At 44.6% G+C, this 24746-nt stretch overlaps 1 long non-coding RNA gene across 2 annotated transcripts in view; it reads left to right on the top strand.

Moving 5' to 3' along the window:
• Window positions 1–14694: 14694 nt before the first annotated feature.
• Window positions 14695–24746, top strand: part of LOC137074019 (uncharacterized) — a 43630-nt gene continuing 33578 nt past the window's right edge. Inside the window, exon 1 of one of the 2 annotated variants that reach the window (XR_010904860.1) lies at window positions 14695–14758. This is a non-coding gene — a long non-coding RNA (uncharacterized lncRNA). Of the gene's footprint in view, window positions 14850–24746 lie in introns of both variants that reach the window. The other variant, XR_010904859.1, reaches the window with a different exon arrangement.

The following is a 24746-nucleotide window of genomic DNA, read 5'->3' as shown; positions in this document are numbered from 1 at the left end:
TCCATGCCACACCACACTGAAGCAGTAATTTCTGCAAAAGGATTCCCGACCAAGTATTCAGTGCATAACTGAACATAATTATTTGAAGGTTGACTTTTTTGTGTTAAAAACAATTTTCTTTTATTGGTCGGATGAAATATGCTAATTTTTTGAGAATTTGGCGTTTTCATGAGATGTATGCTAAAATCATCAGTATTAAAACAACAAACGACCTGAAATATTTCAGTTGGTGTGCAATGAATCTAAAATACATGAAAGTTACATTTTTATCATTACTTTATGGAAAATAATGAACTTTTATCACATATGCAAATTTTTTGAGAAGGACCTGCATTTATAGACAGACAGAATTATAGATAGATAGACAGATAGACAGAAGTATAGATAGACAGACAGACAGACAGACAGACAGACAGACAGAAGTATAGATAGACAGAAGTATAGATAGATAGACAGATATACAGAAGTACAGATAGATAGACAGATAGACAGAAGTATAGATAGACAGACAGAAGTATAGACTGATAGACAGACAGGCAGAAGTATAGGTAGATAGACTGACAGAGGTATAGATAGACAGACAGATAGACAGAAGTATAGATAAACAGATGGACAGACAAACAGACAGACAGACAGAAGTATAGATAGATAGAAAGACAGACTGAAAGAAGTATAGATTGACAAAGGTATAGACAGAAAGAAGTACAGGCAGACCAAAGTACAGATGGATGGATGGATGGATGGATGGATGGATGGATAGATGATAGATAGATAGATAGATAGATAGATAGATAGATAGATAGATAGATAGATAGATAGATAGATAGATAGTTTCCAGTTTAGTCTGTAAGAGAGTTCTTATGAATAACACAGAATGATATAGAGGGGACATATTCTGTGTTTGCTACCGGTCACTATTGTGACCGTCTTCATTTGTCTGCATCCTGACAACAGAATAAACCATGTATTAATATAATTTCAATATGTATGTATAGTTAACCCTTTCATGTGTGCAAAAAATTATGAGCTATTCAAAAATGTACTTAGAAAATGTTCCTGTCATTTCTGAGCTTTCATGTTGTCATTGTGGTAAAAGGGCAGTACCAAGAAATAAGTGTGTGTGGTCACATGACCAAACTACACAATAACATGTAACATACTCTGGTGCAGAGATGGGAGTAAGTCACACATGTGCAGTCACAAGCAAGTCTCAAGTCTTAACCTTCAAGTCTCAAGCAAGTCCAAGTCATTTGCTGTGACAATCAATTCAAGTCTTTGCTTTATGTCAAGCAAGTCAAGTCAAGTCTTTGCTTGGGTCAAGCGGCAATTCATACAAATGTTTGATGATTTAAAAGAATTTATATATTAAAATGAGCTACAACTACAGTAGTTATGGACTATGTGAAGTTTTTTTTGCAACAAAAAATGTCTACCCCAAAAAGTTGTTTATACAATAAAAATCGAAAAAGTAAAGAAATTACAACTACATACAATGAAATTGGAACTGAAATTAGGCCAATATATTGGGAAATAAATTATCTTTTTATTATTTAATGTTCACTCTCCTCCTAGTCCTGTACAGTGTGACAAGGTGATGATTAATATTATAATTAATAAACTATTATAATTAATAAACTCAGATTGTGTTTGTGGCTCACAACCTGACGAAGGCTCATTAGCCACAACACGTATAGTACTTGTCACCTGTTTTTAAAATATTAAAGCCATGTTGAAATAAAGGCTTTATATATTTCTTCAATAATATTTGAGTGCTTTGGATTATTGATTTTTATCAACTCTTAACATGTCCAGACAGGGACGTAGCCAGCTAATATTTAGCTAATATTCCTCTTTTAAATCATGTTTTACAGGTGTGCGCAGTGTTTCAGCATTTTAATTTATATAATTTCAGTCAATGGGATAGCATTACCAATACAGTAACACTTTACTTGAAGGGGTGTGCATAATACTGACATGACACCTTCATAATTAGGACATGACACATTTCATGAATATGAAGGAGTTTTTATGCATGTTTATGACAACTGTCATTGAGTGTCATTCGCTCAATTATGTCATTTTTAATGCGAAGATGACATTATGTGAGATGTTATGACAACTTGACATAAACCAATACATCATAACCTGTCAGTGTCATTGTCATGACAACTTGACATTACCAAGACAACATAACTTGGCATAAACATGACATACCAGATTATCAAATTTAAGAAACTACTTAGTTTATAGGGTTAACCTTAAACTGTCATGTGGTTGGTTTTGATGTTGACTGATATTTTTCAGTTCATAATGTTATTATTATTATTATTATTATTTTACATTTTTTAAGTTTCCTCCACCAGCTTCTATTTCAGTTAGATAATAGACCATTTTTAAATTTCTTAGTAATATGAACAGGAGTTCGAGAAATAAAATCAATCATTTAATTTTTAAGACCTGCCCTCTCACAGAACACCACTCTTAAAAACACACAAAGCATGAATTTATACACTGGTGACCAGCACCAATAAACGCAAAAAGGGGAAAACACATACACAAATAATGGCCATTACACAAAATAAACATATATATATATATATATATATATATATATATATATATATATATTATATATATATATATATATATATATATATATATATATATATATATATATATATATATAATATATATATCAACATCATATACACACATTAACAAAGACTGAAAATTACACTTTACACCTCCACGCACAGCTTGGGCTCTGGAACCACACTTCTCGAGAGAGGCTGGACTCTCTATGACTCTGGAGTTGCCCATGGTGAGAGGCGACGGGCTGGAATGGGTTTGCTTATAGCCCCCCAGCTCAGCCGCCATGTGTTGGAGTTCACCCCGGTGAACGAGAGGGTTCTTTCCCTGTGCCTTCGAGTCGGGGATAGGTCTCTCACTGTCATTTGTACCTATGGGCCGAATGGCAGTGCAGAGTACCCGGCCCTCTTGGGGTCTCTAGGAGGGGTGCTGGATAGTGCGCCGACTGGTGACTCCATCGCTCTACTAAGGGACTTCAACGCCGATGTGGGCAGTGACAGAGACACCTGGAGGGGCATGATTGGGAGGAACGGCCCCCCTGATCTGAACCCGAGTGGTGTTCTGTTATTGGACTTCTTTACTAACCATGGCTTGTCCATAACGAACACCAAGTTCAAGCATAAGGGTCAGCGCACATGGCACAAGGACTGCCTCGGCCGAAGGTCGATGATCGGCTTTGTGGTCGTCTCATCTGTCCTCCGGCCGTATGTCTTGGACACTCGGGTGAAGAGAGGGGCGGAGCTGTCAACTGATCACTACCTGGTGGTGAGTTGGATCGGATGGCGGGGGAGGAAGCTGGACAGACTCGGCAGACCCAAACGTACTGTGAGGGTCTGTTGGGAACGTTTGGCTGAACCCCCTGTCAGAGAGATCTTCAACTCCCACCTCAGGCAGAGCTTCGACTGGATCCCGAGGGAGTCTGGAAATATTGAGTCCGAATGGACTATGTTCTCCACCTCCATTGTCAACGCGGCCGCTCGGAGCTGTGGCCGTAAGTTCTCCAGTGCCTGTCGAGGCGGCAATCCCTGAACCCAGTGGTGGACCGTGGAAGTAAGGAATGCCGTCAAGCTGAAGAAGGAGTCCTATCGGGCCTGACTGGCTTGTGGGGCTCCTGAGGCAGCTGACAGGTACCGGCAGGCCAAACGCACAGCAGCCCGGGGAGTTGTGGAGGCAAAAACTCAGGCCTGGTAGGAGTTCGGTGAGGCCATGGAGAAAGACTATCGATTGGCATCGAAGAGATTCTGGACTCGTCCATCACCCGGGCTGAAGTCATCAAGGTAGTTAATAAGCTCTTCGGTGGCAAGGCGCCGGGGGTGGATGAGATTCGCCCTGAGTACCTTAAGTCTCTGGATGTTGTTGGCCTGTCTTGGCTGACACGCCTCTGCAGCATCGCGTGGCGGTTGGGGACAGTACCTATGGACTGGCAGACTGGGGTGGTGGTCCCTCTTTTCAAGAAGGGGGACCGAAGAGTGCGTTCCAACTACAGGGGAATCACACTCCTCAGCCTCCCTGGGAAAGTCTATGTCAGGGTACTGGAGAGGAGAATTCGGCCGATAGTGGAACCTCGGATTCCGGAGGAGCAGTGCAGTTTTCATCCTGGTCGTGGAGCACTGGACCAGCTCTATATCCTTTCCAGGGTGCTGGAGGGTTCATGGGAGTTTGCCCAACCAGTCCACATGTGCTTTGTGGATTTGGAGAAGGCATTCGACTGTGTTCCTCGTGGCCCCCTGTGGATGGTGCTCTGGTAGTATGAGGTCCGGGGCCACCTGCTTAGGGCTGTTCGGTCCCTTTACTACCATCAGCAACAGTCCCAATTGTAGCTTTGACTGTTAGACTAATCACAAACATAATAAATAAAAAAATCTAAATTTAATACTACAGTTAACATGTTTTGTGGGTGGAGAAGCGGCGAAAGGACAACGCCACCGTCCTCTCCCCAATGTTGCCTAGCAACTAATGTAATGTTAACCCATAAAGCTAAGTAGTTTCTTAAATTTGATAATTAATCTGCTATGTTACTAAATGTCTGTTTATGACAGGGTATGTTGTCTTGGTAATGTCAAGTTGTCATGACAAAGACACTGACAGGTTATGATGTATTGGTTTATGTCAAGTTGTCATAACAAAGACAACTCCGAAATGTCATCATTGCATTCAAAAATTACATAATTGAGTGAATGACACTTAATGACAGTTGTCATAAACATGCATAAAAACTCCTTCATATTCATGACATGTGTCATGACACATGATTTAATAAAGGTGTCATGTCAGTCTTATGCACACCCCTTCAAGTACAGTGTTACCATAAAGGCTTTTTGTTACATAATTTGTCAAAAATCAGCTCCAATGTAGAAAACACACAGAAATGGTGGAGTGACTTTAACCATTAAATCACAAACACAACACTGACTAACCATCACATTCAGCTTGTACATTGCAAACAGTTTACAACAAAAAGCATACAAGTTGAGCAAAAATATTAAAAATAAGAGCCAGAGCAAATACTTTACATTGTCTCAACATTTATATATAGAAACAAGAAACAAACAATCTGTGAACAGATGTGGGTGTTGGCAATGGCACAGACTGAAAATCCCTTAATGAATCGGGAGACGTCCCGAGGCATGGCACGCTACCAGTAATGGTGACGAAAGAGCGAGAGGGTCCTTCTCCTGCCTGGGTGTCCAGAGCCCGGTGAAGAATGAGCCAAGTCCAGAAGGGGAAGTCGATGACGAGGCGGGACATAGAGGCGCCCTTCTGGACCTCCCAGCGGAGCAGGCTGTTGGGCGTTCTTCTGTTGGATCTGTTCGTGGAGTGCCCACTGGATCGGGCTGACAACCATAGCTGGAGGGAGGATGGTTTCAAGGTGCTCTGGCTCAGGGTCGGCTTGGTGGAGACGAGAAAGGGCATCCGCCCAGTTGTTCTGGTTCCATGGAAGGTACGTCACTTTGAAATTGAATCTGGTGAAGAAGAGGGCCCAGCGGGCCTGACGGTGATTCAGCCGTTTGAAGTCTTGAAGGTACTCAAGGTTATGATGGTCGGTGATGACTTCAAATGGATGTTCTGATCCCTCAAGCCAGTGTTACCACTCTTCGAGGGCGAGTTTGATCGCCGGGAGCTCTCGGTTGCCGATGTCATAATTCTACTCCGCCAGGGATAGCTTCTTGGAGAAGAAGGTACATGGATGGAGTCGTAAGGGTGTCCCCTGCCGCTGAGACAGAACCGTTCCGACCCCGGTTGATGAGGCTTCAACTTCGACGATGAACGGAAGATAGGGATTAGGGTGGACCAGGATCGGAGCGGACTGGAAGGCAATCTTCAACTGGTGGAAGGCCTCCGTGGCCGATGGAGTCCAGGACAGAGACTTGGGCCAGTTCTGGAGCAGGGATTTGAGAGATGAGATGAGCAGGCTGTGATTCTTTATGAAGCGGTGGTAAAAGTTGGCGAATCCCAGGAAGCGCTGCAGCTCTTTGATAGTGGTGGGCTGAGGCCAATGGGTGATGGTGTCCACCTTCCTCTGGTCCATCTTGACTCCATGGTTGTCTATGATGTACCCAAGAAACTGGACAGTGGAGACGTGGAACCCGCACTTCTCAAGCTTAAGATAAAGGTGATGGTCTCGGAGCTTCTGCAGGACTTGACAGACATGCTCTTCATGCTCCCACAGGTCACTAAAATAGATGAGGATATCATTGATATACATGATGACAAACTTGTTTAAGAATTCACAAAATACCTCATTCATGTAATTTTGGAAGACGGAGGGTGAGTTGGACAGCCCATACGGCATCACCCGATATTCAAAGTGACCTGATGGAGTGATGAAGGTTGTCTTCCACTCGTCTCCCTTGCGAATGCGAATGAGGTTGTAGGCACTTCTGAGATCGAGTTTAGAGAAGATGGTGATCCCACGGAGCTGTTCTAGGGCGGATGGGACCAGAGGAAATTTCATTTCAAAAGTTTTAGAGAAAATTGTGCTGAATCAACTTCAACACTTTATGTCTAGTAATTCTATTTATGAGGTTTTTCAGTCTGGTTTTAAATCCGCTCACAGCACTGAGTCTGCCCTTCTGAGAGTTGTTAATGACATCTACATCTCCACTGACTCTGGGGACTTTGTGGTTCTCATTCTCTTAAAGAAAAATAATTCAACTGCGATCACCTCTCTTCTCCATTGTTTAGAGGAGGTTAAATTATGGCTAGCCCAAAACTTCCTCTTCTTAAACGAGGACAAAACTGAGGTCATTGTATTCAGTCCCAATGACAACACCCAGCATATAAGCCCTGAGATAGAAAGTTTATCCGCTTTTAGATCGACAAGGGTCCAGAACCTAGGTATTATTTTGGACCAGCATTTAAAATTTGACAGACATATCTCCTCTGTCATTGGATCTAGTTTTTATCAGCTTCGTCTTCTGTCTAAAATTAAAAACTTTCTCTCCCCGAAAACTCTAGAAATGGCTGTTCATGCGTTTGTTACATCGCGTATAGATTACTGCAATTCTTTATATTGTGGTATATCTAAATCTCAAATTGCACAACTTCAGCTTGTACAAAATGCTGCTGCCAGATTTATTTTAAAGCGTCGCAAATATGAACATGTCACTCCTATTCTTAGATCAGTTCATTGGCTGCCGATTTGTCAGAGAATAGATTTTAAAATTCTCCTCTTCGTATATAAATCCCTTCATAACAAAGTGCCTGTCTATCTATCAGAACTCCTTCACTCCTATACTCCTTCCAGAAGACTCCGTTCTTGTGATCATGCTTTGCTGGTCGTTCCACGCACTAGACTGAAGCGTAGAGGTGAGCGTGCATTTGCGGTAGCAGGGCCACGACTCTGGAATACCCTGCCTTTAGAGATCAGGCTGGCCCCTACCCTGTCTATTTTTAAGTCACTGTTAAAAACTTTTCTATTTTCTTTAGCGTACTGAGTACCCTGATGTGTTTGACTTTTAAAATTTGTGCTTTTTATTTTTTACTCTGTTCTGGTTATATTTTTATGTATGTATGCTATGCTTGACCTTCTATAAAGCACTTTGGTCAGCCTGGGGGCTGTGGGAAATGTGCTATATAAATAAAATTGAACTTGAACTTGAACTTGAAAAGGATAACTAAACTTGACAGTCTGAGAATTAAGGTGACGGTAGTCGATACACGGCCACAAGCCTCCGTCCTTCTTGACCACGAAGAAAAAGCTTGAAGCCGCAGGGATGTTCCGGGATGGACAGAGGATAGATGCGGCCCTTCGGTAGAGTAGCCCAAGGCAGGAGGTTGATGGCGTAGTCCCAAGGCCGATGGGGTGGTAGTTTGGTAGCCAACCGCTTACTGAAGACATCCTGGAACGCCCACTATCGCCTCTGTTGCCTTTGGCTTTTGCCTTGCTTAGTTGATGAGACTAAATATATTTAACTATATTACTGATTTGCCCACATTAAGTGCTGCCATAAAAAACCTTGGATTAGCCAATACTTTTTATATATATTTATCTGATATAATTAATCTGAAAGAAGAATGTCATATACACCTAGGTTGACTTAAGGGTGAGTAAATCATTGGCTAGTTTTAATTTTTGGGTGAACACCTTGAAGTCTTCTTCCATTGTAACCCATGGTGGTTAAGTGTTCAAGTCACAAAATGATACCAGACAGTCAACTACAGCGGAGTGATACATTAAACATATAAGTAGTACCGGTCAAGATAGCTCGTAGTACCAGGAAGTGTTAGGGTTAGCAGGATTCTGTTTGGTTGTTGTTATCTGGAAAAAACATACAGCTGGAATGTGCGATTGACCAATCAGAATCAAGACTTTAACAGAGCCGTATAATAAAATAAGAATGTTGCTATATTCAAAGATTTAAAAATGTAGGCAGTGTCACTAGTTAATTGTCAGCCTATTAAATCTCTGTATCTCTAGAGATGGCAGAATTTAAGCAAAAATTATGTTTTACAAACAAAATTTTGTGAGGAGCATGTTCAAACTGTCTATCTAATCACGAGAGAAGGTATATACACAGCAAAGAGCCGACTCACCTAGTTACTCCACAGTTTTCGGCATCCCTCCGCCACCCCGTTCCTTAAAGGCTGCAACATACTCCCCAAGAACAAAGAAAAAAGTTCTCGCTCCCAGGGCTGCAAGATCAAAATGACGTCATTTTTTTCTCGCAGCCCTGGTTTGGGAGTTTTCGCAGCTTGTTCTTGACACATCACCAGAGCAGAACTTTTTTCTTGCGGGTGTTCGAGAACTATTGTGTGATTGGTCAGACCTTTAAAGTGGGTGTGGTTAATGCAGAGAAACGCAGATGACTGGCACCTGCTTGTCTCGTGAAGTATGGAATGTACTGCCAGAACGAACTTTGTTCGTGTTCTTTCCACCTCAAGAAAACGAACAAATTTCTTTGTTCTTGCAGAGTATGTTCCAAGCTTTACTCTCATTCTGTGATATGTGGCTCTTTCTGAGCTCAGAGCCCTCGATTGCTTCGAACAGCACAACAAATACGCTTATATTGCTTTACTTTATTTAATCATTTGTAAGTTTGAACTCCAAGTTGATTTGGTCTTAGTGAAATAGGAGTCCTCTTGACTATTCCGTTTCATGGATTTAGGAGCTAGTTTTGGTACTAAAATGAAATACTCTTACAGCAAAAATGTAGGAGTCATAAAATTAGGACTGACACACCTATTCTTTTTAAGAGTTTCCCCTAAATTGGCAAATTAGGAGCTACTTTTAGCCTTAAGATGTTTTGTGAATACGGCCCCAGAACACCCATCAGATGGATATAGATCCTATTTATGTCAGTCTATGTACTATGTGAACATAAGCAGACCAGTCTTAGCCAAATCTCAAGTTAATTTACAAAGATACCAAATTTCTTCTTATCTCAGGCTTTAAAGGTTCCAAGGTTGATTAACAACACCCTTTCCTGTTTATCAGTTTGTGCTGGGTACAGAAAATAGGAGTGATAAGTGCACAGACCATTAAATAGTCTATTTCCCTTAATATTTGTCGACAACCATCTGCTTAACTGATCTCCCTCCACTTTAATTAAAAGGAATTCCCGCCTGGTTGAGGTCATTACAGCAAAGGCATTGGATCTGGGAGAAGGGTTTGTTATGATTTCAGCTTTTCTTCTGCACCCACCCCCTTAATTCTCGCCTCTGCTACACAATCCTCTTCACCGCCCAGGATTCTCTCTGTTACAGTACCTGTTATTGTGTCTTGAAAAGAATATCCATTCATCTGAATTTCCAGTAATTCTTTAGAGTTTGTGTAAATATGTACACCTGCACGTCAAGCAAGCCCCACAAACCTGGCACCCTGTGGCCATGCATGTTGGTTTGATTGACTGAAGGATCAATACAGCTGTTTACAGTCTCTCTCTCTCTTCTTACCTTTGTCTTTCCTCTAATTTAGGGTTCCCAAACCATAGATATGGTCCTTAGTGTGTCTGCTGTGCTTGCATCTTGGCCCTGGTCTCTGCTCTCCATCACTGTCCATTGATGTTTTTTTTTCTTACTCTCTTTCCTCCTGTCTCTTCTTTCTGTTTGCTAGAAGAAGCCGCATACCTCCACAGTTTTATACAAGACCGATGGCTTGTCAATAGCATTAGCCAGCATAGCAGGCCTCACTGGTGTAGAACAGAATCAATACCATTCACTTAAAAGTCTAATATGTTGACATGCCCATCTTTGGGCAAGCTTGTGTTACCAAAAATTTGTTTGTACAAAGAATGTGGAGTAAAAGGCTCCCTTATTAACAATTTAATTCTTGGTATTCTCTATTTTGTCTTTTTCTGAATTTTTTTTAATTTGTTTCTATTGGTTTTGAAATTAGAAAATGAGCTCACTAATGCTTCTTAAACATATGGCACAGATGGTGTGTGCAGTTGTCTCACTTTATTTGGCCTATTCTCTCACCTAATACTGCATTAATTTAAAACCAATTAGGATTCAAAGGATATTATTTGTGCTATGTGGGGTGAGTGTGTAAGTATGTTGATATGAGAAAAAGGTATAGATTAGAATAAAATAGATTTAGAAGAATATATTAGAACTCTTTATGACACTTTTGCTTTCCTTTGCAACAAAGATGACTAACAGTTTACTAGCCAATAATCTGTTAAATGCTGTCACAATTATTTCATTTCTATTTTAAAATCTGTTACAGATAATAGTTCAATATGGGTCTTCACAATGCCTACCTTTAAATCTGACTTTATCACTCAACAGTGGTGGTGGCATAATATGGCAGATGGGTCCTCCTGTGGCTGTCAGTCTTGATGAAGTGCTTCATAGAGTAATTCTTTGGAGAGGGTTGCTAATTATGATGGTCTTGCTGAACAGACAGCTTCTATCAAGCTCTCTCTCTCTCTCTCTCTCTCTCTCTCTCTCTCTCTCTCTCTCTCTCTCTCTCTCTCTCTCTCTCTCTCTCTCTCTCTCTCTCTCTCTCTCTCTCTCTCTCTAATGCATATATTGCCCTGTCCTCAGCTTCCCTATTGTAGCCAATTCACTATGAAAAATAATTACACATCTTATCAGTCCCTTTATAAGATATAAGAAATTAGCAATATTTTTTTTTCCTGTCAACTTTTCAGTATGTCTGTTGAATAAATCAAAATCCATAATCAACCCTTCATACACAACTGATTTTCACTACTAAATTGTAATGCTACACAGTCTTAACAGCAGTCTGACATAGACATAATTACTGAGCCTCTATTGAATCACTTGTTACACAAACCTTGACCTCCTTGCTGACTGTTCACAACACAGTCTGTTCTATAGAGAAAGACTCAGGCTTGGGCTTGATGTATTGGTTGTGCTCAATCGATGCTGTCTCATTGGGAACACAGTAAGTTATGTTGCAGGTCTGCTGGATGCCAGCAGTTCTGTGTCCCTTGTGTGGACCTGTCATCCTTGTGGCAGTGAGTGGAATGGTGGAAAAAAATCTTTAACAGCCCTTGGATAATCAATACCCTCAGTTCTATTATTCAACCATGTATTGACAGACACTGAATGAGAATGCAACGAGTGACAAAGAACAAATAGGGCTGGACTCAAGCACACTCTCTCACGACATGCATTATGTTCCTGTTTGCATTGTTACGCAAAAAAGTAATCCAATACCGTTCAAATTATATTATTGGGTATAGGACTTAGATATGATCAGTAAGTCATCAGTTAGTCAACATACAGTATGTGACCCATGCTGGCAAAAGGAGTCGAAAAGCACGTTATAATTTTGAGCTACAGGCAAAAGTGAAAATGTCAATATTGAGATTTTTACAAAAATTAGTTAATTAAGCCATCGTCTAGCGATCCCAATGCTCCAAATAGCAATTAAATATCTAAAATTACTTTTATTTGCATATTTTCAAAGAGGAGTAGGCTACCTTTCCTTTGTCCATGAAAACATTCTCGCTAGCGCTAACTGACAGATCCAAAGCATGCTCACAAAGGTGATTCAGTCTCAGTATACACAGATGTAACGGGGTACGTAGATGGAAGGAAGGAGGCGGGAACAAGCAAATATTCAAATACTTTCAATCAAATAAAAATAAACAAAACAATAGTAATGCGGGCAGCCCCTCACGGACGACTGCCCGCACACACATAATAAAACGCGGGCAACCCCTCATGGACATCTGCCTGCACACACACAACAAAACGTAAACAAAACAACATAAATCCAGGCCGGTCCTCTCTTGTCTTCAACTATCGTCGCTCCCCCTTTTATGTTCCCGTTACTCCGCCGTGAGACGAGACTGGTGTGGCCTGCAGCTGGCACTCATTAGCACTCGTCACCGGCCCGCTCTCACGGTCCCTCTCCTCACTGCTTGCCACAATAGAATTAGGGTATTTCAAAATATCTGTCTTGGTAACTTTGTGTAGATTATATCCTAAAAGTGTACGTACATACAAAAGCTAGATTTTGCGTATGCACAAAAAAAATCTGATTTAATAAAACCATGCGTATGCCAGAGCCTGTGCAAAAATCCCTTTATAAATCACAGCCAGCAGCAGATTGGCCCTCATTTATCAATCTTGCGTAGAAACTGGTGTATATGCTGGCGTAAGATTATGCATACACTCCTCTCATCGCCTGATTTATGAAGCTGTGCGTACCTCTGCAATCCAGGTGTACGCAATACTTGCCCTTGATAAATGCCGCGGCTGAAAACGATCGTCATTAGAATAACACGCCCCTATATATTCAAGTCTCCGCCTCCCCCACGCCCTCATTTTACGCCATGGACAAACAGAAGACGGCAAAGAAGCGAAACTTCTCCGACGTGGAGATCGGGCACGCTCAATCATCTCACTAGTCCACTAGTCTGGGCACTGATTAGGACATAAGTCAATGGGCTGACTCCCTGATCAGTGTCCTGACAACTGAACTAGTGAGATGATTGAGACGCACCCATCGAGACCATCGCCAGGGAAGTGGAAAAAAAACCCGTAATTGTTTTATTTGGGAGTTTAAAGAGTGGAATTAAAGGTACCTACAAAAACAAAATATGGATCCAAATTACGAGTACTCTTAATAGTGTGGAGGTTGAGAAGCGCACTCCAGCAGTTTAAATAGCTGTTTGGATGATAAATTACCATCACAATGCACATGTTTTGAAACAATTAGCATTTAATTTCGTATCACGGCACATGTATTGGGGTGTAGGCCTACGATAGTGATGATGATGTGATGTGGAGTACCATTCATTCACATTAATAATTACATGACAATTTGTAAGATTCTTCTTCTTATTATTATGATTATTATTCTTAATGACGCTTGTTGTTTAGAAGAAGAATGTCGTTTTTATTGATTTTATTATTATTTAAAAGAAGAAGGTCATTTTTATTATTTTGTCAGTATGAATTATTTTAGTCCCAGTCCGTGCGCAGCTGCCGGGACAGGCGGGCCTGAAACGTCAGATAAAGCGTACAGGCTCGCGACTGGAGGAATACATATGCCTACAAATCAAACGCTTTTGGTAAAGTCACACAAATTAAACATTGACGTTCATGTTGCACAAAAATAAACACTGAATGTTGTTGTTGTGGTTTTTAACAGTGGGTTAGCATATCTTGTCAGTGCGTTTTGTGGTGTTAGGAATTGTTTTTCTGCGCATTTTCCCACTAACTCAAACGTGCGTACACCACCTCCTGAGCTGGCGTAGGATTTGAGCGCACTGTACGCCAACGTCCATATTGATAAATCTCAAAGTCACAGTGGGTTTGGGTGTACGCAAGGTGTACGCTGGAAATTTGGTGTACGCACTTTTGATAAAGGAGGGCCATTGTGCGTACGTGCTTCTCCACCCTGACTCCTTTCAGAAATCACCATATATGGAACTAGTTTTACTATGCATGACCTCATCTGCATATCATTTGCATACATATTCCTATCCACGTGACACAACACTGTTAAAGGTAATAGACATTGAAAATTAGATATGGACTATAAAGGCCATTTGTGCCGTACACATTACATTGTTGAAAAACATTCAATATCCTTTTTATGTTGTAGAATAAATATATCAAAATATCCATAAAAACAAAATTGTATAAAATAGTACTTCTCAGGTATTTTTTTTTAAATAAAGTGTTATTTTTATTAAAGATATTTCATTAATTTGAAACACTTCAAATAAAATAAAATTCATGCAGTTTTGATGATAATGTCTCTGAATGAAAACTCGTTCTCTCCTTATTCTGCCATTGGCGTAATCCTCCAACAGTGCCAGCAGTGCCATCATGAAGCATTACATACCCCTGTCACCGGAGGATTTATATGTTTCTAAAAAAAATAGACTAATCGTTAACACCTTGACAAAATCACAGAATAAATTTGTAGGTAAAAATTTAAGACGAAAATGTTTTAGTGAACACATGCTTCTTGTAATAAACACCGTAATAGTTAGGACCGATGAGCGATTGTGCTTCATGACTGTATTTGCAGACTTTGACATTTTATGATCTTCGGTATGTAACTGGGGCAAAAATTACCTATAGTCATTCCTACCCACCAGTAGAGGGTGCTCTTGTGCATAGGTAGTGCTGTTGCACAACAAAAGAGAAAATATGCACTCAGAGCTAAACTTAGAAGCATCATGGAGCACATGAGAGTAAAGGGTGGTGGAAAACAACAAAACATTTCTGAAAGAGGGTAGGAAATCCTTTTTTTGGTGTTTATGTCTGTTTGGTGGGCAGCTGTTGATCGCACGGATAGTGATTCTCCTGAGTGGCAGTTGCTGAGCGTGAGTGTTTGTTAAATGTAATTATTACATGTTGGTTGACTATTATGTTGTTGTTTACGTTGTCATATCAAGCAATAAGTGAGTAGTAATTATTTCTCTTTTGGATGAATGGCATCAGAGGGGAGAACACAGAGACATGAGTGTACGTGATTTGTCAGCTGCGTAAAGTTTCTAGTGCGGTCCAACATGTCAGAAAGTGAGAGTCATTTATTTTATTATTTGTTTTAAAATGATTATGTTCACTCAAAGTAAGGTGTTTTAGAGCTGTAGACTGTTTGTGACATTGATATCCATTTAACTGTGTAAAATAATAATATTTCTTAAGAGGAGAATTAATATAGCAGCATAAAGAATGTAACGTGTAATGTGGAGAGTTTTAAATGCATGTAGTTTGTGTCTAACAAGTTTGTGTGGCTTAAGGGAATGCATCTAAAATAATGTTTATATATTTTGTTTTTATCCAGAAAAAAAAGAGCCACTACCATTGTTTATTTGGGGATATTATACACATTTTTGATAACTCATTTTGAGTTTTTTGTACTTTTATTTTTTTTTTAGTTCTTTGGAATGTTACAACACATTTCATAGTTGTATAAGCTTTGTTTATACACCTTCCCTCAAACGGAAACTGCAGACATTAACGCCGCATTTTCCTTGTATGCGGTCATAAATAAAGAATCCCTTTTTTAGATGTCTGGCTATGTTTGAGTTTTCTTTATAGCCAACACATTAGCACGGCCACATCTTATTGGTACCAGGAGTGGGGTAGTTCTTCTGGTGGTTTCCTTTTGAGGGGAGATAAACATCAGTAGTGGTGGAGGATCGTGCGCCAAAGTCCACCGAAAGAGCTCTGCACAGAACTAGGAAGGACTGCATGAAGACAAGGAGCCAGAGTGCCAGGGCCTGTTGAAACAAGGAGGCTGCATCAGACTGTGTTTTTGGGTGAACGTTGTAGAGACTGAGACTCGTGATAACTGAGGTATGGAGGCAAAAGCTCCTGATGACATAGAGAAGGTCATCAGCCAAGGGGCTGGTGCAGCATTCAGCGCTGACGGGGAGGTTGGAGGTAATCCTTTCCAAGAACTCCAGTCACAAATTCAGGAGCTAGGAAGAGAGATGACTAGGTGATGTCGACACTTGCTGGTCTGAGTACTGTGAATACTAGGTCATATGCCTATAGTCCCAGAGAAAGACAAATTGTTCCCTATTGTGGTGACAGTCAGACCGTTAACAAGTTTATTGAGGAACTCGAACGAGATATTCGGGTAAGGGGGTCGAGTGAAGCGGATCGGGCAGACTTTATATTGTCACACTTAAGGGGATCAGCACTTGAGGAGGTTAGAAGATTATGTGTGGAGTGGGAGGATACAATGCCTTGGGACCTGTTTGATTGCTTAAGGGCCACCTTCAGAGAAAAGCGGACAACCACCCAGTTATTACATGCCTTCTATGCACAGAAGCAGTTAGAAGGGGAGCATCTCCGAGATTATTTGCATGCCTTGTCAACTATGTTAAACGCAGCACTCCAACAGTCATCTAAGGCAATGTCAGATGTGCAGTTAGCACTGAGGGACCAGTTTATTGAAGGAGTAAGGGACACTGTACTTCATCGAGAACTGCAGAAAATGGTGCAAGACCTAGTGGTGCGCTGTTTGAGGTCAGAAAAGAAGCTCTGTTATGGTGTGTGGAAAAGCGCCCCCGTGGGGCAAGCGTTGCTAAAACTCGGTACCTGCTGGCCGTGGGTGTTGAGGAGAGTGCAAGATCCACAGGTGTGTTCACATCTTCTTCAAATGACCTGAGTGCTATGTTGCAAGACATAGTGAAAGCGGTGGTGCAACAAGGAACAGCAATCAGCGAGTTAACCAATGCAGTCCGGAGTCTTAGTACTCAAAGATCTAGTTTGGGCTCGGAAAGGCTCCGAGCTAAAAACAAGCGCAGATATACCCGAGACAGTCAACCTATTTGCCTTAGTTGTGAAGGTGTGGGACATATAGCCCGCCAATGCACATCGCTGCCCAAACAGGAAGGGCAGGAAGGGGCCCCTGCCGAAGCATGAGCGTCGGGAAATGTGGTCCCTCCTTTGCGCAGAGCCAAACAATGAAAGGAGCAGTCCATGGCTCAAGCAGCAGTCCTCTGACAAAAGAGCATTTCTCTGAACATGCTGTGGGATAATGCTCTTAGGTTGAAATTAGCATAGGTGGAATAACTGTTAAATGTCTGTTAGACACGGGCAGCAATGTGAGCACGCTGATGGAAAGCTATTTCGGAGAGCGCTTACTAGGGAAAGATAAGGATATGCACAGCATCATGAAGTGGTTGCTAATTACAGCTGCTAACAAACTCCCTCTCCCATATCTGGGGTATGTGGAATTGGACATTCAGATGTTAGGGTTAACAATACCTGGTTGTGGATTCTTGATAGTTAAAGACCAGATGGGTGGAGAAGCTGATCCTTCCCCTCCAGGAATTCTTGGCATGAATATTGCACAGCACTGCAAAGAGCTGATCTTGGCAGAGTTTGATAATGCCCTGGCAGGAACACTAGAATCACATTGGCGGGATGCTTTTAGTAAGGTAAATGAAGAGGGGCTAATTGGGACAAGCTCCACGGTTTGACTGGCTGGAAGATTCAAAACTTGCATAACGGCAGCCTCTGTACTGTCCCAGGGTCATCAGGTGGAGAGTGGTTCATGCGACGTAGCATTTCATCGAATTTCCCGAGATCATGAGGAAGTCACTGTCAGTGTGAGGACCATGACGAAGACCCAAAGTGACTTGGAATGCCCCTCAGACAGAGCACGGATGGGAGGAACTCCAGATCAACAGGCAGAGTTGCGAACATTGTTGAGGCAGTACGCTGAAGTGTTCGCAGGGTGTGGCAAGGATCTTGGGTATACTGACTGGGTGAAACACGAGATTCCTGTGACCGACGATTTGCCCGTGACCCAGGTGTACAGAAGGATACCCCCCAATCAGTTTGTGGAGGGCATATTTACGGACTATTTAAAAAGGGAGTGATTAAGGAAAGATCTAGCTCGTATGCAACCCCGGTGGTCTTAGTCAGGACGGCTGATGGTAGCTTATGGCTATGCGTAGGCTACCGGAAACTGAACTAAAAGACCCAGCGAGATGCGTTTCCTCTGCCGCGAATCAACAAGGTCTACTCAAGCACATTTGAGACTCAACTGTCCATATTTGAAATAGTGTTAAGCCGGCTAGGGAATCTGGGTTATAGATTAAGGTGAAGAAGTGCTACTTCCAAAAAGCGGATGTGAAGTTTATGGAACACCAAGTATCGGATCAAGGGGTAGGCCCTGACCCTGATAAGATCAGTGCAGTAGACCAATGGCCAGCACCTAGTACTGTGAAGGAACTGTGGTCCTTTCTGGGGTTTTGCAGTTATTAAAGTGTGATAAGTGGTTCCAGAGCTCTTGGACATGTGAGTGTCAACAGGCATTTGAGTGTCTTAAGAGGGAGCTGACCTGTGCTCCATTGCTAGGATATGCCGACTTCTCTCTTCCGTTCATGTTGGAGACGGATGCCAGTAGCTGGGGTTTAGGGGGCTGTCTTGTACCAGTACCAGGGTGGGAGAAAAAAGCTAATAGCCTATGCTAGTCGAAGGTTGAGAGGTGCCGAACACAATGACTGGAACTACAGCAGCATGAAATTGGAGCTCCTGGCGTTAAAGTGGGCTGTAGCAGAAAAGTTCAGAGGTTATCTGCTTGGATTGCAGTTCACTGTCCTGACTGACAACAACCCACTCTGCCATCTTAACACAGCTAAGTTGGGAGTGGTGGAGCAGCGGTGGGTGGCAAAGCTGGCAGTGATCATTTTTGAGATTCGCTATCGGCCGGGGCGTTGTAATACAGCGGCTGATGCTCTTTCCCGGAGGCCTCAGCTGGAAAGTGCAGAGGCAGTGACCGAAGATGCTGAGTTTGATGGCTGTGTAGCCATTTGCAGTGAGCTACAGGTGGAAACAGCTGTCGAACCTGACCTTGCAGTGGCTAGTCCGGTGGCAGTAGATCTGATGGAGGGGGAAGTTATCCCAGAACATGCCCTTGAGAACACTCCAACTTTACCTGGGTATACAAAGGAGGAACTTTGTTGCTTTCAGGATGCTGACCCTTCTCTGAGTGTCCTAAAACGGCAGTCAGCAGTTGTTGCTTCTCACTTGTTTTGTTGAGGCAGTGCTACGAAGTGTTCATGACCAAATTGGACACCAAGGAATTGAGAGAACGTTGGGCTTGCTCAAGCAAAGATGCTTTTGGGCTGTAGACAAATGGGTGAAGAACTGGCAACATTGCTAAGATGCCTCAGCCCAAGATACAGGCATCCTGGACCCCTTTTCTGGCTTCCCGTCCATTGGAAGTGGTAGATGTTGATCCTCCGCTTAGGATGGCAGAGAAAACGTCTTGTGGTGACGGACATTTTTACCAAGTTTAGCCAGGCGTTCCCCACCCGGGATCAGGAGTATGGAAGTCAAGAACTACTCCATATCACCTGCAAGGGAACCCTCATTGTGAGCGGTTCAACCGCACCTTGCATGACCTGCTGCGCTTGCTACCACCCAAAAAAGATAAGGAGGTGGCCTGAACACCTGCCAGAATTGGTGTATGCATACAATGTGACGCCTCATTCCTCCACAGGATATCCACCATATTTCATGTTGTTTGGGACACAACCCCACCTTCCGGTTGATGCGCTGTTGGGATGAGAGCCTGAGGAGGGCACGGAAACAAACTAGCTGTCTGTTCAATGGGAGCGTCTCCAGTATGCTCATGCTAGAGTGAAACCACAGGGAGGAGGTGCGCAAAGAAGAGTGTATCAAGCACATATTCATCCTTGTCCGCTACCAACCCCGCTGCCCGCACCGCGTAGCAAGGTACGCCCAGTGGAAGAAGTTGCTAGTCCACTGGACGAGGAACCAACAATGTTTTCGGACACTGAGTGTGTTGTTGTAGAAGAGACATGGCAAACAGCAGGAGGGCAGCCCAAGCCATTAGTGGAGGGAAGTCTGGAACAGTCAAATCCGCAGGGGGAGCCTGAATTTGGTGAGAGCTTGGATAAACCACTAGTGGCTAAAACATGCTTTTACCTACACTATTATTATAATCTAAAAATGCGCTAAAGCCAATAATGACACTAACCAAAACTTAAGCTTGTAAGGCCCACTTCTGTAATATTACATTAATTTTACCTCTACTAAAATATACGTGAGGATGTTTGTGGCAAAGGGGGCGTGGTTCTGCGAGGTCTGCAGCGGGAGAGAGAGCTCAGAGCGGAGCGGCAGGTAAGTAGGTCAAGCACAGATGACGAACACCTGTTTCTGATTGCAGTAATTGGCAGGGAGAGAGCGCATTTAAGCCGCGGCCGGGAGAGAGCTGGGAGAGAGAGTTGGACTGGGACTTTGCGTGTGCTTACCGGAGAAACTGAGTGATATACAGAGACTGAACGTGCAAAGGAGTGATCCATATCGTGGAGAACCTGAGATACCACACTGAATGTGTGTTTATTATTTATTTTGAAAGACTGAATAAAGAAAGCGAGTCCCAGTCAAAGCCGACCCCTGTCTTCTTCCTTCCATACACAACGAACTTTACTACACTGGTGCCGAAACCCGGGAAGGAAGAAGAGAGCCGCCGCCATGCAAACTCCGCTGAGGACGCCACTTGTGGACATTGCTCAATCGCTCGCGGGTCTTCACCAAGAACACCACCAGGACCTGCTGGCCGTGAGGGAGGAACAACAGAAAAGGTTCGAAGCTCTCCTCACGGCCCAGCATGAAGACCGCGAGCTGTTCCGGAGCTGGATGGACCGGGAGGTTCGGGCCATTCCCCAGAGACAGACCATCGACTCGGCCGCCCCAATGACTTTAGCCAAGATGGGTCCGGAGGATGACCCTGAGGCATTCCTGGACCTCTTTGAGCGGGCGGCCGGGTATTGGGAATGGCCCAAAACGGACTGGCCAATGCGGCTGCTGCCTCTACTGTCCGGAGAGGCACAAGTAGCCGCCCACCAACTGCCAGTCCCGAATCTCCTGGTATACGACGACCTGAAGCGCGCGATCCTCCAGAGGGTCGGCCGGACTCCGGAACAACATCGGCAACGGTTCCAGACGCTAACCCTGGACGAGTTCGGTCGGCCCTTCGTCTTCGCGCACCAGCTCCGGGACTCCTGCTGCAAGTGGTTGATGGCGGCTGGGAGTGACGTCGAGGACATCATCGATCGTGTGGCACTGGAGCAGTTTGTGGCAAGGCTGCCGAGGAGGACTGCCCAATGGGTCCAGTGCCACCGCCCGGCGTCGCTAGACCAGGCCATCCAGCTGGCGGAGGACGAAATGGTGTTCAAAATGGTGTTCCAGTCGATCCAGCCGTCGGGTACCAGCCGTCAGCGAGAGGAGGGGGAGGAGCTCAGGATCCCGGTCTGCCGGCTTCCCGGCACCCGCTCTCTCCACGCCAATTCATGACCCCACTGCCAGCCACTAGGGCCGCGGGGAAACCTGGGCCGGCGTGCTGGCGTTGCGGGGACCCCGGACAGTTTATTGATCAGTGTCCGAGGATTGAGGTGGGGACACTGGTCCGGATCCCCGACGCACCACACGCCGCCCCCGATCAGGCTGGCCTGTACCAAATACCCGTGAGTATCAAGAGGGGTACTTATCAAGCTTTGGTGGATTCAGGTTGTAACCAGACCTCCATACACCAAAGCCTGATTCAATCCGGGGCATGGGATAAGCGCCGCATGGTTATGGTGAGGTGTGTGCACGGGGAGGTGAGAGAATACCCTTTAGTCCCGATGGATTTTCTATTCAGGGGTCAAAAACATAGAGTTGAGGTGGCCGTTAACCAGCACCTCCGGCATCCACTGATTTTGGGGACAAATTGGCCAGGTTTTAATAAATTATTGGGATGTTTGTGTGTGGATGCCTCTTGGGGGAAAAAAGAGAAAGGGAAGGTGGCGGTCGCGCAGGCGGGGGAGGTGGAACCGAGACCACTGGGCACTGATCCGGGGGAACCGAGCGCTCCAGAAACGCCAGTGTTTTCGGAAGGCTGTGCCATCGACGGCCATCCCCTCCGTCCTGATCAACCGCTCACCTTTCCTTATTTTACTCTGATAAAGGACAGGTTGTATCGGGTGACCCAAGATGCCCAGACAAAACAGACTACAACCCAGTTGTTAATTCCTAAAAGCCGTCGGGAAATGCTTTTCCAGGCGGCTCATCACAATCCGATGGCCGGGCATTTAGGGCAAACAGCAACACTAAACCGCCTCATGGCCCGATTCTTTTGGCCGGGCATTCACGAGAATGTACGCCGGTGGTGTGCGTCTTGTCATGAATGTCAGTTGGTAAACCCACCGGCCCAACCAAAAACACCATTGTGCCCCCTCCCGTTGATGCAGGTCCCCTTCGAAAGAATTGGTATGGACCTCATCGGGCCATTAGAGCGGTCAGCCCGCGGACATCGCTTTGCATTAGTCCTAGTGGATTATGCAACACGATATCCCGAGGCAGTGCCACTGCGTAACATTTCGGCGAAAAGTGTTGCGAGTGCACTGTTCTCCCTAATCTCCCGGGTGGGAATCCCAAAAGAGATTCTCACCGATCAAGGCACGGCGTTCATGTCAGGGACAATCCGCAAACTTTACGAATTATTGGGCATTAAATCTATTCGGACCAGCGTCTATCACCCACAAACAGACGGGCTGGTAGAAAGATTTAATCGCACGTTGAAAAAATGATTCGTAAGTTTGTTCATGAAGACGCCAAAAATTGGGACAAATGGCTAGAACCTCTCTTGTTCGCTGTCCGCGAGGTCCCCCAAGCCTCCACAGGGTTTTCCCCCTTCGAGCTTCTCTATGGCCGCCAACCCCGAGGGGTTTTGGATGTCATTAGGGAAGCTTGGGAGGACGGACCATCCGCTAGTAAAAACGAAATTCAGTTTGGGTTAGACCTGAGAACAAAACTCCACACGTTGGGGCGGCTTTCAATGGAGAATTTGTTACAAGCTCAAGACAAACAAAGACAGCTGTACAACAAAGGGGCTAGATTACGACAATTTTCACCGGGAGAGAAAGTACTTCTATTACTCCCCACCTCGAGTTCCAAATTACTCGCCAAGTGGCAAGGACCGTTTGAGGTCACACGACAAGTAGGGGATCTGAACTATGAGGTAATTCGATTCGACAGGGACGGGGCACGTCAGATATACCACCTCAATTTATTAAAAAAATGGGTTGAGGCAGAGGCTGTGATGCTGGCGACGGTAGTGAGTGGAGAGGATGATCTCGGACCAGAGGCGGTTCAAAAGTCACAATCTCCCGCTCTGGTCCCGGGGGGAGATCACCTCTCACCCTCCCAGCTCATAGACCTCAAACAATTACAGGCGGATTTTACCGACGTGTTCTCGCCCCTACCGGGTCAGACAGACCTCATCCAACACTACGTTGAGACCGAGCCGGGCGTGGTTGTACGCAGCCGACCATATAGATTGCCTGAACACAAGAAAAAAGTGGTTCAGGCAGAATTAGAGGCAATGTTAGAGATGGGGGTTATAGAAGAATCCAACAGTGACTGGGCGAGCCCGATCGTTTTGGTTCCAAAACCTGACGGCTCGGTCCGTTTCTGCGTGGATTACAGAAAAGTCAACGCGGTGTCGAAATTTGATGCATATCCCATGCCACGGATTGACGGATTGCTTGATCGGCTAGGTACTGCTCATTTTTATTTGACACTGGACTTGACAAAGGGTTACTGGCAGATCCCCTTGTCTCCAGTAACCAAAGACGTTTGGATTACACCAATTCGTTACGCTTCCTTTCGGGCTGTTCGGGGCACCTGCGACTTTTCAGCGTCTGATGGACCGAATTCTTCGGCCGCATGCTGCATATGCCGCTGCCTATCTGGATGATATCATTTATAGTGGTGACTGGCAGCGTCATATGCAGCATTTGCGAGCAGTCCTCAGGTCGCTGAGAAGGGCGGGGCTCACGGCCAACCCGTAGAAGTGTGCAATTGGGCGGGTGGAAGTAAGATATCTGGGCTTCCACTTGGGTCATGGGCAGGTGCGTCCCCAAATTAATAAGACCGCAGCGGTTGCGGCCTGCCCAAGACCCAAGACCAAAAAGGAGGTTAGACAGTTCCTGGGGCTGGCGGGATATTATAGGAGGTTTGTACCTAATTATTCGGACCTCGCCAGCCCGCTGACTGATCTAACTAAAAAGGAAGAACCAGATACAGTTCGGTGGACGGAGCAGTGCCAGCAGGCTTTCACTCAGTTAAAGGCGGCTCTGTGTGGTGGGCCGCTCCTACAAGCTCCTAACTTTTCTTTCCCTTTTTCTCTGCAGACTGACGCCTCGGACAGGGGGCTGGGCGCGGTCCTGTCCCAGGAGGTGGAGGGGGAGGAACGGCTGGTGCTGTACATCAGTCGAAAGCTCTCTAAGAGAGAGACGATTTACAGCACCATAGAGAAGGAGTGTTTGGCCATCAGGTGGGCCGTCCTCACCCTTCGCTATTACCTCCTGGGGCGGGAGTTCACCCTCTGTTCGGATCACCCGTTGGTATCTAGCGTTACAGCCTTTTAAGTTCAAGGTGATCCACAGGCCGGGTGTTCAGATGGCTGCGGCTGACTTCCTCTCCCGTAGGCGGGGGGGGGGGGGGGGGGGGGGGGAGGTTGCAGGCCGGATGGCTCCCCGGCCTGAGTCGGGCGGTGGGGGTATGTGGCAAAGGGGGCGTGGTTCTGCGAGGTCTGCAGCGCGAGCTCAGAGCGGAGCGGCAGGTAAGTAGGTCAAGCACAGATGACGAACACCTGTTTCTGATTGCAGTAATTGGCAGGGAGAGAGCGCATTTAAGCCGCGGCCGGGAGAGAGCTGGGAGAGAGAGTTGGACTGGGACTTTGC

The sequence above is a fragment of the Pseudorasbora parva genome, chromosome 4 (genome assembly GCF_024679245.1).
Source record: "Pseudorasbora parva isolate DD20220531a chromosome 4, ASM2467924v1, whole genome shotgun sequence".
Lineage (NCBI taxonomy): Eukaryota > Metazoa > Chordata > Actinopteri > Cypriniformes > Gobionidae > Pseudorasbora > Pseudorasbora parva.
This window is presented reverse-complemented; position numbering and strand designations above follow the sequence as displayed.